This window comes from Helianthus annuus, chromosome 6, assembly GCF_002127325.2.
Source record: "Helianthus annuus cultivar XRQ/B chromosome 6, HanXRQr2.0-SUNRISE, whole genome shotgun sequence".
Taxonomy (NCBI): Eukaryota; Viridiplantae; Streptophyta; class Magnoliopsida; order Asterales; family Asteraceae; genus Helianthus; species Helianthus annuus.
The window spans coordinates 125,669,712-125,689,156 of record NC_035438.2 but is presented as its reverse complement, the minus strand read 5'-3'; positions in this window follow the sequence as shown (position 1 = coordinate 125,689,156).

Genomic DNA, 19,445 nt, shown 5'->3' with positions numbered 1-19,445 from the left:
TGATTTTAACGATGATTTCAAAAATGAATACTATGGTTTATATTAAACAATAATGATTTCGATAATGTGAACGAACTTGTTGGACGTATTTACATAACGAATAACATTCATTAACAATGATCAAGCCAACCAGTATTAGGTTATGGTACCATAGGATCTGACAAATCCCGTTATCGGACTGCTACCATGGTTATGTATTGGGGTTATGTGGGTAACGACTGAACCTGATGATTGTTAACTTACCATTTGGTGGTTTATTAATACGAGTTGAACGATGGACAAGTTGCGAAGGTTTGAATGTTATAAGCGAGATGACCAAAAGTTAGTTTTCACAAATAAAACGAGAACAATTTGAACGATTGAACGATTGAAACGATTGAACGATTTGAACGAACCGAACGATTTAAACAAGTTAAACGAATTGAACGAACGATTGGTTTTTGGCTTGTGATTAGATAACGAGACGGGTTTAATGTGATAAAAGCATGCTAGATACGCCACTGGTACTTCTTATATATAAGTGCTTTTATCATATTATATTCCGTGGCGTTATTTAGTTCACTTGGACGAACGATTTTCAAACGATACACGCAACGATGTTTACTAAAATATATAAACCATACGAGTTATTTTACGAGAACAATATACGATGTAGTTTACATAGACAAATGTTTTGGGGTTAAGATTTATGGCATCGAGGTTTTATAAACTATAACCAATTGTTTGATTTAGTAAAACATATTACAATACAAACATTTTACAAAACCAAGGATTTTCTAATATCGATTAATGAAGTTGTACGAGTTATTTCAACATGTAAACGAGCCATGAATCTGACACTCTCGCAAAACCTTGTGCTCGTTGGCATTTTTATGCTGACTTTATTTTCACGTATGTTTCAGGTGGTGTCGAATGATGTTGATTGCGACTAGGATGCATGCTCACTTAGGACCGGACGAGGCGTTAGTGACTTAATAACGATGATAGTCGATATATGAACTTGCTTTTCTAATTTTAAGACAATGTAAATATTTAATAATTAAATAAAACGAAACTTTTGAATCCATGGTTGCGAAACAATAATTCTGTCACTCTACTCCCCGACGTTTCCGCCGCGGTTTCATTGTTTTACGCGGTCGGGGTGTGACAGAAAAGACCTTCCAAGTTCCACCACACCATGTATCTTAGGAAAGAAATTTTAGCTAGACTTGTTTGAAGTAGTTCTTGATGAGACAAGATTAATAAACACAATCCGATAACATGTGAATAAATGATAGTGACGCATATACCTATCAAAATTTCACTTTTCACATTTGGAGAAAATTTCATACTAGTAGTAACCCAACTCCTTTAGAATTTGTCACACCCCCAAAATCCACCCGCGGAATACCACCGCTTGGGAGCGTGACTGACCAGGATCAAGCCATCAATCATATCAAACATAGCATTTAATAATAATAAAAGTAATTAACGTAAGTCACCATGACATGATTGATGTTTCAAAACCAAATACTGTTTTAAGTAGCGGAAGCATAGTAAAGTAAATTCAAAACGAGTTATGAGTTCGACATCATTAACGATCCATCTGCCCACAACGACCTGCTCCTTCCCTGTGCAAGCTCCCAAGTATACCTAAGGTCCTGCAAGGCATGCAACAAATAATCAACAAACTAGTTGAGCGAGTTCACAGAAAGTAAGTTCATAAAGTAATGCATAAGTATAGCTAGTGGGGGCTTCCCATACTAGTGTGTAATAAAGGTGGGGGCTTCCCATGTTCATCCTGGTTAATGAGGGCTTCTCATTAACGGTACTTACTAGACTAACTTCCGACCATGTGTTCTTCTTTACCGAGAACAGGAAAACGTACAGAGTCACGTAGGCTTTACGTGACGTGCCCTTCCCCGAGGACAGTGGTACGCGTGGGGGCTACGTAGGCTTTACGCAGCGTGGCCTTCCGACCTGGAAGCCAGTGGAGGGTATTGGGTTACGTAGGCTTTACGTAACGTGTCCTTCCCGACCCGGGAGACATATGGCAAAAGATCTGGGTTACGTAGGCTTTACGTAACGTGTCCTGACTAACCTGAGGACGATGGTCTATAGTCTGGTATATGCGTAAGTACGAGTAATCATTCCATTTCATCATATCCAACCCAATTCCCAACCCGGGAATCCCATGCCTTGGCTGTGTGAACTCACCTTGGTTTGCTCGGCAGATACACAGAAAGTACAAGTAGCAAGTAAATGATCACTCACGTCCTATCATGGTTATTATACGAGTCAGGTTCGTATATAGCACGTATATAGTAATCACGTATAGTCATGGCAAACATGTACGCACGTAAACAGATAAGACATAGCATGTGAGGATCCAATTGTTCTAAGTCCATTCATACCCGGCCCAATGACATAAGCAGCCCAATAACAAAACAATCCAGATTCTCAATCGGCCCAAATAGCAAACACATACAAGTCCATTAATAAACAGTCCACAATTCAAATCGTTGGGCTCAATAGATTGGGCCCGTGACAGTGAAGGCCCAACAGTGTGCGTGTAAAGGGTGGTCTCGAGTCGCAACGGAGATCTCGAGTCGCAACCGGAGATTACGAGTCGCAACAGCTGGTTGCGAGTCGCAATGGAGATCTCGGTTCATCATGGTCTGGTTACGAGTCGCAACGGGACTCGCAACCGTGGTTTCGGCTGGTGCTGTTTGTGGTTTCGAGTCGAGACGGGGAGGTTTCGACTCGCAATCTGAGTCGCAACCGGCTGTGTAACTGGTTTCCATAATTCTAGTCAATTAAACTCCGTGATTTCAGCAAACACTTAGGCAGTTTCGGAAATCAGATCAAACAAGGATTATACAACATTCAATCATATTCATAATGTCTTCAAACCTTCATCATTTAGCAAATTCATAACCGTATCAAATCAATAATCGGATTATCAACCAACACTAAACCGAATCCTAATCATAACACCATCCTAGCATGCACCCTAATTCGCATGTACAAACAGAATCATCTCAGCCGATTACAAACATCAATTCGGACCAATTAACAAATCACTCATGCAACCTATTTCGTATGAAAACATGATCATCATTCACAGAAACCGATTAACAAGAGCACAATCAAATAACTCATACCAACCGAATACTAAATCATACAATCCGATTTATCATGGCATCACCTAAGCATAAAACACATAATCATAGATAATATACTAACCGATTACAAGTAACGAGATGTGATCCGAACAAGAGGGTGGTCGGATGGCCTTGTGCCGTCGGTTCCTCAACAAGCCGAGAGAGAGAGAGAGCAAAGCTTCTAGGGTTTGTGTGTGTTTGTGATTTGCAAAAGTGGTAAAACAAAACCCCTAACTCGGTTTTGTGTTGCGAGTGGGGAGTGGGCCGAGCCCACTTGGTTGTCTAATGGTCCGCATGCACAAGGAGTGGCCCAAAGGGCTTTGTGTGGCCGGTTTGTGTAGTTTGGGCTCGTGCAACACATAACATTCATACATACACAACACACGTAAACAATTATTCATTTAAAATCATATAATTCAGTTCTCATGAGCACGTAACGTTACATCAAAGCATGTCTAAAGTTCGAGTTGTCACATTATCCCCAACTAATTGGAAATTTCGTCCCGAAATTTGGTATGCACTCACTGAGGAAGCTAGGTAAACTGTACTGTTCACTGGTTTTCCTGGGGTGTCACATCCTCCCCCCGTTGATCTGGAATTTCGTCCCGAAATTCCGAAGTAGTAGCTTCAGCCTCAGTAGTGGTTGCCTTGTTCCCGAATAACTGGGGGTACTTTTCTGTCATCCTGTCTTCGCGTTCCCAGGTGTACTCTGGGCCACGTTTGGAGTTCCAACGAACTCGGACAAGAGGGATTCTCTTGTGTTTGAGGACCTTCACATCCCGGTCCGTGATTTCTACTGGTTCCTCAACGAACTGCAACCGCTCGTCGATAGTGAGTTCCTTGAAAGGAATGATAAGATTTTCATCTGATAGGCACTTCTTTAAGTTCGATACATGAAAGACATTGTGAACTGCCCCGAGTTCAGCTGGTAGGTTCAACTTGTAGGCTACCTTGCCAATCTTTTCTATGATTTCAAATGGTCCGACGTACCGCGGATTCAATTTACCCCGTTTGCCAAAACGAACCACACCCTTCCAGGGTGAAACTTTCAATAAAACCCGGTCCCCGACCTCAAATTCCAATGGCTTTCTACGCTTGTCCGCGTAGGCTTTCTGACGGTCGCGTGCTGCCGCCATGCGTTGTCGTATCTGTGCAATCTTTTCTGTGGCGTCCACTACAATCTCTGGACCCGTGATCTGACTATCCCCCACCTCTGCCCAACAGAGAGGTGACCGGCATTTACGCCCGTACAATGCCTCGAATGGAGCGGCTTGGATGCTGGTGTGATAACTATTATTGTATGAGAACTCCACTAAAGGGAGATGCTTTTCCCAGCCGTTGCCGAAATCGATAACGCATGCCCGAAGCATGTCTTCAAGCGTTTGGATCGTTCGCTCAGACTGCCCATCCGTCTGAGGGTGGTATGCTGTGCTCATGTCTAATCGTGAGCCAAAGGATTTATGCATTGCTTGCCAAAGTTCTGACGTGAATCGTGCATCGCGATCCGAAATGATAGATGTGGGCACCCCGTGCCTCGAGACAACTTCTTTAAGATATACGTCTGCGAGAGTGGAGAACTTATCCGTTTCCTTAATCGGCAGGAAGTGTGCAGACTTGGTGAGTCGATCAACTATGACCCATATTGTATCGTTCCCACGCTGGGATCTAGGTAAACCCGTAACAAAATCCATGGAAATTTCTTCCCATTTCCACTGAGGTATCTTAGGCTGCTGCAGTAGGCCAGCTGGTTTCTGATATTCGACCTTGACTCTTGCACAGGTCAAGCACTTTCCAACGTACGTAGCGATGTGGGCCTTCATACTAGGCCACCAATAAGTAGTGCTGATATCGTGGTACATTTTATCCGACCCTGGATGTACCGAATAGCGAGACTTGTGTGCTTCGTCCATTACAAGTTCGCGTAGACCGCCATAAAGTGTGACAACTCGAAATTTAGAACCTTTCGTTGTAACTTGCTTGTACGTTATGTGACTAGTTAAAATGATAACGTGAACCTTTTTATATGATAAGTGCTTTGTTACGTGTGTATTATATATATATGTGTACGTGTTATATGTGAACCGAGAACCCGACACGAAACAACAAGGAACCCGACTCGAGACCATGAGGTCTCGAGTGACTAGTAATCGGTTTTGGGCCTTGGGCCGAGAACCTTTGGCCGGTTGGGCCTTTGGGCCGTGAACCCCACTCGAAACCCACTAAGGGTGCACACACTTGGAACTTGACTATATAAACTACCCTTAGTTAGTTTTTGCCATTTGTTGAACAATACAACACACACACACTTCTATCTTCTCTCTCACTAGAACTCTAGCACACAAACACATCTTCAAGACTCTCGGATCCAATCGGTTGACACAAGAGCTCTCGGATTTGGACTTTGGATCGGCACACACACACACCTCACCAACCGGTTAGTATTTCTTGTTGGTTATTGTTGTATGCTTAGTGTTAAATATGTTCATGATGTGTTTGTGCTTGAATAAATGTATGACAAGATTATGTGATAATATGGTAGTTGAGTTATGCATGATATTTGAAAAGAAATCGGTTCATGAATGACCTTGTTATGTGTGTTAAAAAGTTTAGTGTTGGAATGTGTTCATGTGTTAAAGAGAGTTTAAACTATTAGATTTGATGATTCATGAAATCGGTTTACATATGTCATGAAATCGGCTAAGGAGTATGTTTGTCATGTTAGGATGCATGCTAGTAAATTGTATCTTGATGGTTGTTCATAGTTTTGTTTGAATAAAGGTTGAATACTTGATGAATATGGGTTTGAATGTGTGAAGAACACTTTGAATGATAGTTGAAGATTGAAAACCCTTGTGATTTTGATCCATCTTTGACCAATAACCTGATTAGGAAAACTGTTAGTGGAATGCTATTGGTTATTTCCGGATTTGGGCCTGATTATATTGTACCACTAATCTGACTACATCTGCATCAACACGTGAACTTGAAAACGACTGCTACCGACTCGCAATCACGCAGTTGCGACTCGCAACCACAGCGTGATGACTCGAGACCACGCGGTTGCGACTCGCAACCATAGCAGGATAAGCCGAAACCACAGGTTACGAGTCCCGTTGCGACTCGAGACCTCAGCATGATGAACCGAGACCACGGTTGCGACACCGGTTGCGACTCGCAACCACCCGAGATCAGCACACACAGCATGACTCGAGACCATGCTTGCGAGTCCGGTTGCGACTCGAGACCACACTTTGGGCCTTAGTTAGTGGGCCGGACTTATGAACTTCTGTGCTACTGTTGATGAGTTATTTGGGCCTGTTATCACGAGCCCAACTGTTTGGACTTTGAACTTGTGATTGACTGTTACCTGTGAACTGTGAACTGTTAAACGTGTCTGCCATACGTGTTGAACATTTGTGCACTACTTGGTTCGAACCTGATTATACGTGATATCCGTGTTAGGACGTTATTGACTACTTGCGACTTGATTGACTTTCTGTGATTAACTGCCGAGCAAACCAAGGTGAGTTCACACCCTCTACAAAGCATGGGATTCCCTGGGTTGGGAACTGGGTTAAGGAACGTGGGTTCCTCGTCCTCCTTGGGCAGGACGTCAGTGGTTCAGGAATGTGATTCCTCGTCCGGATGGACGGATAAACGTACTAGACTAAAACTCTATCACGAAGTCCCTCCTTTTTGTATCGACTAATCGCCGGGCCAATGGCGAGCGGGTCATTAGTTAGATAGCGCTATTTAGGTCTGACAAGCCTCACACCGTGCCGCAGAGGACGGGCGTGAACTAATGGATCTGGGGCACGTCAATGATGATAGACATTGATGTTTTCAGGGCACATAAACATGACTACAGTCAGCAATCGATACGGTAACGAGTCTAGTATACACATGGGGTAGCCCCCACGGCTGGAGAGCCGGATGATGTACGCATGGGGTAGCCCCCACGGCCGAAATGCCTGATAACTACATGGGGTAGCCCCCACGGCCGGAGTGCCGGAGTAACTGGGAACGAACTTGTCACGTTTTTAAACTATGGGGTAACCCCCACGGCAGGATGCCAGATAAAGTAAACTGTTTTCGAAACAACTAAAACGAACGCCCACCCGTGAACTCACTCAACTAGTTGTTGACTCGTTACTACATGCTTTGCAGGACCATAGGTACTCAGTGGGAGCTTGCATGGAGGAGGATCGTTGTGGGACATGGATTGCTACAAGGCCATGATGAACTTGAAACTTTTGGAACTTATGTTATAACTTTAAACTTATGCTTCCGCTTGCAACTTAAACTTATATGTTTTGAAACACCAATCGGGATGGTTAAACTTTTATAATTACTTATATGCTTGTTCAGTATGATTGGTGGCTGGGTCCTGGTCAGTCACGCCTCCAAGCGGTGGTACTCCGCAGGTGGGATTTTGGGGGTGTGACAGATTGGTATCAGAGCCATTGGTTATAGTGAACTTGGTTTTAATAAAGGAGAAACGTTTTTGTTAAAACCAGACTATAACCGGTTTAGTGCTCAACGGTCCACAACGACACTTCGCTCCTCATGCAAGGCTCGACGTTCTAGGTAATATAATGTATGTACATTGCCTACTTGTTAGTTACGTAGTACATTGCTCATGGTATGCTTGATTAGTATAGCTACTGTTGTTTGAACACGTGCGTGCTTACTCTGTCCTACTATTGTACTTTCGCGAACCTCTCTCACACGTATTACTCTTATTATGAAGAACCATGTCTGGACGCGTTAACATGACACAAGCCCAGTTGACGGCTTTGATCAACGAGCGAGTTGCCGCAGCGCTCGCAGCTGCACACGCAGGAGGTATATCCTGCAGTCCGAAATTGTTCTAGGATCATTTGGATCCTACTCTCGTGAACCAACCTTTGTGTTAAACTCTGTCTTTTCTTTCACCTACCTTAGGTCAGGCACCGGTGTGCACTTTTAAGACTTTTATGGACTGTCGACCCACAACTTTTAGCGGCACTGAAGGAGCAGTAGGTCTCCTACACTGGTTTGAGAAACTGGAGTCTGTGTTCGAAATGTGCGAATGCCCTGAAGCGCGCAGGGTGAAGTATGCTACTGGTACTCTCGAGGGTTTGGCTCTCACGTGGTGGAATGCTCAAGTGCAGATGTTAGGGTTGGTTGCTGCCAACGCCACCCCATGGGAAAACTTCAAGGAAATGATCAGGGAGGAATACTGCAGTCGTGACGACATTCACAAACTGGAGGATGAGTTTTACAATCTCAAGATGTCAGGATCAGAAATTGAGGCATACACTAAGAGATCGCATGAGCTTGCCTTGTTGTGTCCTACTATGGTGGACCCTCCGTATAAGCGAATCGAACTCTATCTCAAGGGCTTGGTGCCAGAGATCCAAAGTCATGTGACTTCAGCAAGGTTGACTACTATCCAGCAGGTTGTACAGTTGGCTCACCGTCTTACTGATCAAGCGGTGGAGCAGAACAAGTTACCGAAGCGTATAGGTGCTGCAACTACTTCTGGTGCTTCTAGTGGAGATAAACGGAAATGGGATGGAACTTCAAGCAGGGGTTCAACTTCAGTGCAAACTCAGTCTCAGCAGAGAAAGACAGATGATCACAAGAGCCCCAGTCAGCAGTCGTCTGGTGGTCAAAGTCATGGTGGATACAAAGGAAATCACCCCAAGTGCAATCGTTGTAGCCTACACCACAGTGGGCCATGCACCAGGGGCAACTGTCATCGATGCAACAAGCCTGGTCATGTTGCAAAGGATTGCAGGAGCGCATATCCTGTCAATCAGAATCGTCAGCAACCTCAGCAGAACCAGCGACAGCAGCAGGGTAACAACAAAGGGTGCTTTCAGTGTGGAGCTGAAGGCCACTTCAAGAAGGATTGTCCCCAACTGAACCAGAACAACAACAACAATCAGGGGAATGGTAACAATGGGAACAACAACAACAATGGTGCTAGGGGACGAGTGTTCGTGATTGGTCAAGGTGAAGCAAGGAATGATCCCAACGTGGTGACGGGTAAGTTCCTTCTCGACGACTTTTATGTTACAGTCTTATTTGATTCGGGTGCCGATACTAGCTATGTGTCACTAGAAGTCAGTAAGATGCTTAAGCGTATTCCTACACCCCTGAGCGACAAGCACACTGTAGAGCTAGCTAATGGTAAGAATTTGGAAGCCTCACACGTAGTCAAGGGTTGCCAGCTTATTCTCGCTAACCAGACCTTCGCCATCGATCTTATTCCTATTGTCTTGGGTAGTTTCGACGTTGTCATTGGGATGGATTGGTTATCCCAACACCGAGCAGAGATTCTTTGCAACGAAAAGATCGTTCGTATTCCTGGTTTAGGTGGTGAACCTCTCATGATACGTGGCGACAAGAGAAGTGCTGTTGAGAACATCATCTCTCTTCTTAAGGCCCAGAAATGCTTACGAAAGGGCCACACAGCGATTTTGGCTCTAGTTACTGATACCACAGAAAAGGAGAAGAAGCTAGAAGATTTTCCCGTTGTACGCGACTATCCTGAGGTATTCCCTGAGGAATTACCTGGTCTTCCGCCCCATCGCCAAGTCGAGTTTCAGATTGATCTAGCTCCTGGAGCCGCGCCTGTAGCCCGTGCACCTTATCGTTTAGCGCCATCAGAGTTGGAAGAACTCTCCACGCAACTACAAGAACTCTTGGATAAGGGTTTCATTCGTCCTAGCTCATCGCCTTGGGGAGCTCCAGTGTTATTTGTGAAGAAAAAGGATGGTACCTTCAGAATGTGTATCGACTATCGCGAACTCAACAAGGTGACTGTGAAGAATCGTTATCCTCTACCGCGTATTGACGACTTGTTCGACCAGTTGCAGGGGTCGAGCTACTATTCAAAGATCGATCTGAGATCGGGATATCACCAGCTGAGAGTTCGGGAAGAGGATGTCTCTAAGACGGCCTTTAGGACTCGATATGGGCACTATGAGTTTCTGGTCATGCCGTTTGGGCTGACGAACGCACCGGCAGTTTTTATGGATTTGATGAATCGAGTGTGCAAACCGTATCTGGACAAGTTTGTTATAGTCTTCATCGACGACATCCTGATCTATTCTAAGAGCAAAGAAGAGCACGAACAACATCTACGACTTATTTTGGAACTCCTCCGGAAGGAACAGCTTTACGCAAAGTTCTCGAAATGCGACTTCTGGCTTCGAGAGGTCCATTTCCTAGGGCATGTGGTGAACAAGGATGGGATTCACGTTGATCCATCCAAAGTGGAATCTATTAAGAACTGGCCTGCGCCTCGCACACCAAAGGAAATTCGCCAATTTTTGGGATTGGCAGGTTATTACAGGAGATTCATTAAGGATTTTTCTAAGATCGCGCAGCCCCTCACGTTGTTAACACAGAAAGGCGTTGTTTATCATTGGGGAAATGCACAAGAGTTAGCTTTTCAGCATCTAAAGGATAGACTTTGTAGTGCACCTATCCTTTCACTGCCAGAGGGCACAGATGATTTTGTGGTTTACTGTGATGCATCAATTCAAGGTCTTGGTTGTGTATTGATGCAACGAGATAAAGTCATAGCCTACGCCTCACGACAACTCAAAGTTCACGAGAAGAACTACACGACGCATGATTTAGAGCTGGGAGCTGTTGTTTTCGCACTTAAGTTATGGCGGCATTACCTTTACGGAACCAAGTGCGCCATCTACACTGACCACAGGAGTCTAGAGCACATATTCAAGCAGAAGGAACTGAATATGCGGCAGCGACGATGGGTCGAACTGCTGAATGATTACGAGTGCTCTATCAGGTATCACCCGGGCAAGGCCAATGTTGTGGCGGACGCCCTGAGTCGAAAGGACACTACGCCTAAGCGTGTAAGAGCTTTACAACTCACGATCCATTCTAGTCTACCTTCGCAAATACGAGCTGCTCAGATAGAAGCACTGAAACCAGAAAACGTTAGAGCTGAAGCTCTACGCGGGTCAAGGCAACGCTTAGAACAGAAGGAAGACGGTGCTTATTATGTAACAGGACGCATTTGGGTCCCACTCTATGGCGACTTACGAGAACTTGTGATGGATGAAGCGCACAAATCTCGCTACTCGGTACACCCTGGTTCGGACAAGATGTACCACGATATTAAAACTACGTATTGGTGGCCTAGCATGAAGGCCCACATAGCAACTTACGTCAGCAAGTGTTTGACTTGTGCGCGAGTCAAGACGGAATATCAGAAACCTTCAGGCCTACTTCAGCAACCAGAGATACCACAATGGAAATGGGAGCAAATTTCCATGGATTTCGTTACTGGCTTACCTAGATCACAGCGCGGGAACGATACTATTTGGGTGATCGTGGATCGACTCACAAAATCCGCACACTTTTTGGCAATCAAGGAGACGGATAAGTTCTCCACTCTAGCGGAAATATACCTCAAGGAAGTTGTTTCGAGGCACGGGGTGCCCACCTCTATTATCTCTGATCGAGATGCACGCTTTACTTCGGAACTGTGGCAGGCAATGCACAAGTCTTTTGGATCACGTTTAGATATGAGCACAGCGTATCACCCACAGACGGACGGGCAGTCCGAGCGAACTATTCAGACCTTAGAAGACATGCTTCGCGCTTGTGTAATCGACTTTGGCAACAGCTGGGAAAGGCATCTGCCACTCGTGGAATTTTCGTACAATAACAGCTACCACACCAGCATTAAAGCTGCTCCGTTTGAGGCATTGTACGGACGTAAATGCCGGTCACCCCTCTGTTGGGCAGAGGTGGGGGATAGTCAAATCACTGGTCCAGAACATGTGGTAGACACTACTGAGCGGATTGCTCAAATACGACAACGCATGGCGGCGGCTCGTGACCGTCAGAAGGCCTACGCCGATAAGGGCAGGAAACCACTTGAGCTCCAGGTTGGGGAGCGGGTATTACTCAAAGTTTCACCCTGGAAGGGTGTGGTTCGTTTTGGTAAACGAGGCAAACTCAACCCACGATACGTTGGACCTTTTGAAATCATCGAGAAAATAGGCAAGGTGGCCTACAGACTGAAATTACCAGCAGAACTCGGGGCAGTTCACAACGTTTTCCATGTGTCGAATCTGAAGAAGTGTCTGTCAGATGAGACGCACGTAGTTCCTCTGAAGGAACTTACGATCGACGAACAATTGAAATTCGTCGAAGAACCTGTCGAGATCACGGACCAGGATGTTAAGGTCCTCAAGAGCACTAGAATACCTCTTGTTCGAGTTCGTTGGAACTCACGTCGCGGCCCAGAGTTTACCTGGGAGCGCGAAGATCGGATGAAACAAAAGTATCCCCAACTGTTTGAGAACAGTACAAACGCTACTGAGGCTGAAGCTACGGAATTTCGGGACGAAATTCCAGATCAACGGGGGGTGGATGTGACACCCCAGGAAAACCGGGAAAACCTTACAACTTAACTAGCTTCCTCAGTGAGTGCCATCAAATTTCGGGACGAAATTTCTTTCAACTTGGGGATGATGTGACAACTCGAAATTTAGAACCTTTCGTTGTAACTTGCTTGTACGTTATGTGACTAGTTAAAATGATAACGTGAACCTTTTTATATGATAAGTGCTTTGTTACGTGTGTATTATATATATATGTGTACGTGTTATATGTGAACCGAGAACCCGACACGAAACAACAAGGAACCCGACTCGAGACCATGAGGTCTCGAGTGACTAGTAATCGGTTTTGGGCCTTGGGCCGAGAACCTTTGGCCGGTTGGGCCTTTGGGCCGTGAACCCCACTCGAAACCCACTAAGGGTGCACACACTTGGAACTTGACTATATAAACTACCCTTAGTTAGTTTTTGCCATTTGTTGAACAATACAACACACACACACTTCTATCTTCTCTCTCACTAGAACTCTAGCACACAAACACATCTTCAAGACTCTCGGATCCAATCGGTTGACACAAGAGCTCTCGGATTTGGACTTTGGATCGGCACACACACACACCTCACCAACCGGTTAGTATTTCTTGTTGGTTATTGTTGTATGCTTAGTGTTAAATATGTTCATGATGTGTTTGTGCTTGAATAAATGTATGACAAGATTATGTGATAATATGGTAGTTGAGTTATGCATGATATTTGAAAAGAAATCGGTTCATGAATGACCTTGTTATGTGTGTTAAAAAGTTTAGTGTTGGAATGTGTTCATGTGTTAAAGAGAGTTTAAACTATTAGATTTGATGATTCATGAAATCGGTTTACATATGTCATGAAATCGGCTAAGGAGTATGTTTGTCATGTTAGGATGCATGCTAGTAAATTGTATCTTGATGGTTGTTCATAGTTTTGTTTGAATAAAGGTTGAATACTTGATGAATATGGGTTTGAATGTGTGAAGAACACTTTGAATGATAGTTGAAGATTGAAAACCCTTGTGATTTTGATCCATCTTTGACCAATAACCTGATTAGGAAAACTGTTAGTGGAATGCTATTGGTTATTTCCGGATTTGGGCCTGATTATATTGTACCACTAATCTGACTACATCTGCATCAACACGTGAACTTGAAAACGACTGCTACCGACTCGCAATCACGCAGTTGCGACTCGCAACCACAGCGTGATGACTCGAGACCACGCGGTTGCGACTCGCAACCATAGCAGGATAAGCCGAAACCACAGGTTACGAGTCCCGTTGCGACTCGAGACCTCAGCATGATGAACCGAGACCACGGTTGCGACACCGGTTGCGACTCGCAACCACCCGAGATCAGCACACACAGCATGACTCGAGACCATGCTTGCGAGTCCGGTTGCGACTCGAGACCACACTTTGGGCCTTAGTTAGTGGGCCGGACTTATGAACTTCTGTGCTATTGTTGATGAGTTATTTGGGCCTGTTATCACGAGCCCAACTGTTTGGACTTTGAACTTGTGATTGACTGTTACCTGTGAACTGTGAACTGTTAAACGTGTCTGCCATACGTGTTGAACATTTGTGCACTACTTGGTTCGAACCTGATTATACGTGATATCCGTGTTAGGACGTTATTGACTACTTGCGACTTGATTGACTTTCTGTGATTAACTGCCGAGCAAACCAAGGTGAGTTCACACCCTCTACAAAGCATGGGATTCCCTGGGTTGGGAACTGGGTTAAGGAACGTGGGTTCCTCGTCCTCCTTGGGCAGGACGTCAGTGGTTCAGGAATGTGATTCCTCGTCCGGATGGACGGATAAACGTACTAGACTAAAACTCTATCACGAAGTCCCTCCTTTTTGTATCGACTAATCGCCGGGCCAATGGCGAGCGGGTCATTAGTTAGATAGCGCTATTTAGGTCTGACAAGCCTCACACCGTGCCGCAGAGGACGGGCGTGAACTAATGGATCTGGGGCACGTCAATGATGATAGACATTGATGTTTTCAGGGCACATAAACATGACTACAGTCAGCAATCGATACGGTAACGAGTCTAGTATACACATGGGGTAGCCCCCACGGCTGGAGAGCCGGATGATGTACGCATGGGGTAGCCCCCACGGCCGAAATGCCTGATAACTACATGGGGTAGCCCCCACGGCCGGAGTGCCGGAGTAACTGGGAACGAACTTGTCACGTTTTTAAACTATGGGGTAACCCCCACGGCAGGATGCCAGATAAAGTAAACTGTTTTCGAAACAACTAAAACGAACGCCCACCCGTGAACTCACTCAACTAGTTGTTGACTCGTTACTACATGCTTTGCAGGACCATAGGTACTCAGTGGGAGCTTGCATGGAGGAGGATCGTTGTGGGACATGGATTGCTACAAGGCCATGATGAACTTGAAACTTTTGGAACTTATGTTATAACTTTAAACTTATGCTTCCGCTTGCAACTTAAACTTATATGTTTTGAAACACCAATCGGGATGGTTAAACTTTTATAATTACTTATATGCTTGTTCAGTATGATTGGTGGCTGGGTCCTGGTCAGTCACGCCTCCAAGCGGTGGTACTCCGCAGGTGGGATTTTGGGGGTGTGACATAAAGAGGGACCCAAATACGGCCCGTTACATAGTAGGCACCGTCTGCCTTCTGTTCCATTTGCTGTCGTGAGCCGCGTAAGGCTTCAGCCTTGACGTTTTCGGGCTTCAGTGCTTCTGTCTGAGCATTTCGTATCTGTGCAGGAAGGCTAGACTGGATCGTAAGCTGTAGCGCTCGCACGCGCTTCGGTAAGGTGTCCTTTCGACTAAGGGCGTCAGCCACAACATTGGCTTTGCCTGGATGGTACTTGATAGCGCATTCGTAATCGTTCAGTAATTCAACCCATCGCCGTTGACGCATGTTCAAATCCTTCTGCTTAAGGATATGCTCGAGACTCCTGTGATCGGTGTAAATCGTGCACCTGGTACCGTACAGGTAGTGTCGCCATATCTTAAGCGCAAAGACAACAGCTCCCAGCTCTAAATCGTGCGTCGTGTAGTTCCGTTCGTGAACCTTGAGTTGACGAGAGGCGTAAGCAATAACCTTGTCGCGCTGCATTAACACACATCCCAATCCCCGAATGGATGCATCACAATATACTACGAAGTCTTCTGTGCCCTCTGGCAATGAGAGAATAGGTGCGCTGCAAAGCCTATCTTTTAAGTGCTGAAAAGCAGTCTCCTGGGGCTCTCCCCAGCGATAGGTAACACCCTTCTGTGTCAGTAGCGTAAGCGGCTGAGCAATCTTCGAGAAATCCTTGATAAACCGTCTGTAGTAACCTGCCAGACCCAAGAATTGGCGTATCTCTGTCGGTGTACGCGGTGCAGGCCAGTTTCTGATCGAATCTACCTTGGATGGATCGACATGTATCCCATCCTTGTTCACTACGTGGCCTAAGAAGTGGACTTCACGAAGCCAGAAGTCGCATTTAGAAAGCTTGGCGTACAACTGTTCCTTCCGAAGGAGTTCCAAAATAAGACGAAGATGCTGCTCGTGTTCCTCCCGACTCTTGGAGTAAATCAGAATGTCGTCGATAAATACTATGACGAACTTGTCGAGATAGGGTTTGCACACCCTGTTCATAAGATCCATAAATACAGCAGGCGCGTTCGTTAACCCAAATGGCATGACGAGAAACTCGTAGTGACCGTAACGAGTTCTGAAAGCTGTCTTGGAGACGTCCTCATCCCGGACTCTCAGCTGATGATAACCAGACCTCAAGTCTATCTTCGAGTAGTAACACGACCCTTGCAACTGGTCGAATAAGTCGTCGATGCGCGGAAGAGGATAACGGTTCTTCACCGTCACCTTGTTCAGTTCCCTGTAGTCTATACACATCCTGAACGTACCGTCTTTCTTCTTCACAAAGAGTACTGGAGCTCCCCAAGGCGAAGAGCTTGGTCGAATGAAACCCTTTTCCAAGAGCTCTTGTAATTGCTTTGACAATTCCTCCAATTCCGATGGAGCTAGGCGATATGGTGCGCGAGCTATGGGTGCTGCTCTTGGAGCGAGCTCGATCTGAAATTCGACCTGACGATGAGGCGGTAAGCCAGGTAAGTCTTCAGGAAACACCTGAGGGTAATCACGTACAATTGGAATATCTTCCAATTTCTTTTCCTTTGCTGATGCGTCTGTAACGAGAGCCAGAATGGCTGTGTGCCCCTTTCGTAAACATTTCTGAGCCTTCAAGAAAGAGATGATGCCAACCACAGCACCACTCTTGTCACCTTGCACTTCTAGAGGTTCCTGACCAGAACGAGGAATGCGAATAACCTTTTCGCTGCATAAGATTTCTGCCTGGTGTTGGGATAACCAATCCATCCCAATCACGACGTCGAAACTACCCAAAACTATGGGAATGAGGTCGATAGTGAAAGCTTGACCAGCTAGGATAAGATTACAACCTTGAACTACGTGCGTGGCTTCTAGACTTTTACCGTTAGCTAACTCTACTACATGTTTGGCGGGTAAAAGTGTTGGTGCACGTTTTAGCAGTTGACACATTTTCACAGACATATAGCTTGTATCCGCACCCGAATCAAATAAAACAGTAACGTAAATATTGTCAAGGAGAAACTTACCCATGACAACGTTGGGATCGTTCACTGCGTCGCCTCGACCTAGCACAAAAGCACGACCACGAGCTTCATTGCCGTTGTTGTTGTTTCCACCGTTGTTGTTCCCGTTGCCCTGGTTATTGTTGTTGCGATTCTGGTTCAACTGAGGGCAATCGCGTTTGAAGTGACCTTCAGCCCCACACTGGAAACATCCCCGGTTTCCACGCTGTGGCTGCTGCTGCTGCTGCTGGTTCTGTGGAGCTGGTTGCTGAGGCTGCTGATTCTGATTCGCAGGACGAGGGCTCCTGCAGTCTTTGGCCTCGTGACCCATCTTAAGACACCTTTGACAACGACCCTTGTTACATGGGCCGTGGTGATGCCTGTTGCAGTTGTGGCACCTGGGTTGACTACCCTGATATCTCCTCTGTCTGTGACTACCAGAGGATTGCTGACTAGGACTCTGGTAGTGATCGATCTTCTGCTGCTGAGCTTGTGGCTGAACAATCGCTGAACCTTTGCTGGAATCCCCATCCCACTTTCTTTTACTGTCACCAGTTGTAGCAGGAGTAACTGAGGTGGTGACGTTAGCAGTAGCATTAACACGCTTGGGCAGTTTATTCTGATCCACTGCCTGATCAGTGATGCGATGAGCTAGGCGTTGGATTTCCTGGATGTTTTCGAGATTAGCCGACGTCACGTGGCTCTGAATTTCTGGCGCCAATCCCTTGAGATACAACTCAATGCGCTTGTATGGAGGGTCCACCATAGTAGGACACAGAACGGCCAGCTCGTTAGACCGTTTGGTATATGCTTCGATTTCCGATCCAACCATCTTCAAGTTATACAGCTCGTCTTCCAGCTTGTGAATATCTTCCCACGTGCAATACTCACGCTTGATGAGTTCCTTGAAATCGTTCCATGGGGTGGCGTTAGCAGCTGCCAACCCTAAGATCTGGACTTGGGCGTTCCACCAAGTCAGTGCTATTCCTTCCAAAGTGCCAGTAGCAAACTTGACCTTGCGAGCCTCAGGGCACTCGCACATTTCGAATACTGATTCTAGCTTCTCGAACCAGTGGAGGAGTCCAACCGCTCCTTCTGTGCCGCTGAAAGAGTTTGGACGACAGTCCATGAAATTCTTGAAAGTGCAGACAGGCTGCTGCGCGTGTTGACCTATTGTGTACGAATAGGACGAGAGTTAAATACGAGAGTTGGTGTAGGATCTAGAGATCCTAGTGTGTGCCTATACTGCAGGATATACTACCTGCTTGAGCTGCTGCAACGGCCGCAGCAACTTGAGCTTGAACAAGAGCCTCTAGCTGGGCTTGTGTCATGTTGATTCGTCCAGACATGATCTTCATAGTAACAAGTAGCATACGTAAGAATGGTTCGCGAGTAGGGCGATGACAGAAAAGTGTAGGCATATAGGTGTTCTCATGTAATCAAGCATGTGTATCTAAGCGTAATGCGAGCAAAGTTCTAAACAGTTCTAGCAAACAGGCAATAAACATAAACCTTATTACCTAGGATGTCGAGTCTTGCACGTGGAGCGAAGCGTCGTTGTGGATCGTTGAGAGCACTGTACTGGTTATAGTCCGGTTTTAATAAAACGTTTTCCCATATTAAAACCAAGTTCTCTATAACCAATGGCTCTGATACCAATCTGTCACACCCCCAAAATCCACCCGCGGAATACCACCGCTTGGGAGCGTGACTGACCAGGATCAAGCCATCAATCATATCAAACATAGCATTTAATAATAATAAAAGTAATTAACGTAAGTCACCATGACATGATTGATGTTTCAAAACCAAATACTGTTTTAAGTAGCGGAAGCATAGTAAAGTAAATTCAAAACGAGTTATGAGTTCGACATCATTAACGATCCATCTGCCCACAACGACCTGCTCCTTCCCTGTGCAAGCTCCCAAGTATACCTAAGGTCCTGCAAGGCATGCAACAAATAATCAACAAACTAGTTGAGCGAGTTCACAGAAAGTAAGTTCATAAAGTAATGCATAAGTATAGCTAGTGGGGGCTTCCCATACTAGTGTGTAATAAAGGTGGGGGCTTCCCATGTTCATCCTGGTTAATGAGGGCTTCTCATTAACGGTACTTACTAGACTAACTTCCGACCATGTGTTCTTCTTTACCGAGAACAGGAAAACGTACAGGGTCACGTAGGCTTTACGTGACGTGCCCTTCCCCGAGGACAGTGGTACGCGTGGGGGCTACGTAGGCTTTACGCAGCGTGGCCTTCCGACCTGGAAGCCAGTGGAGGGTATTGGGTTACGT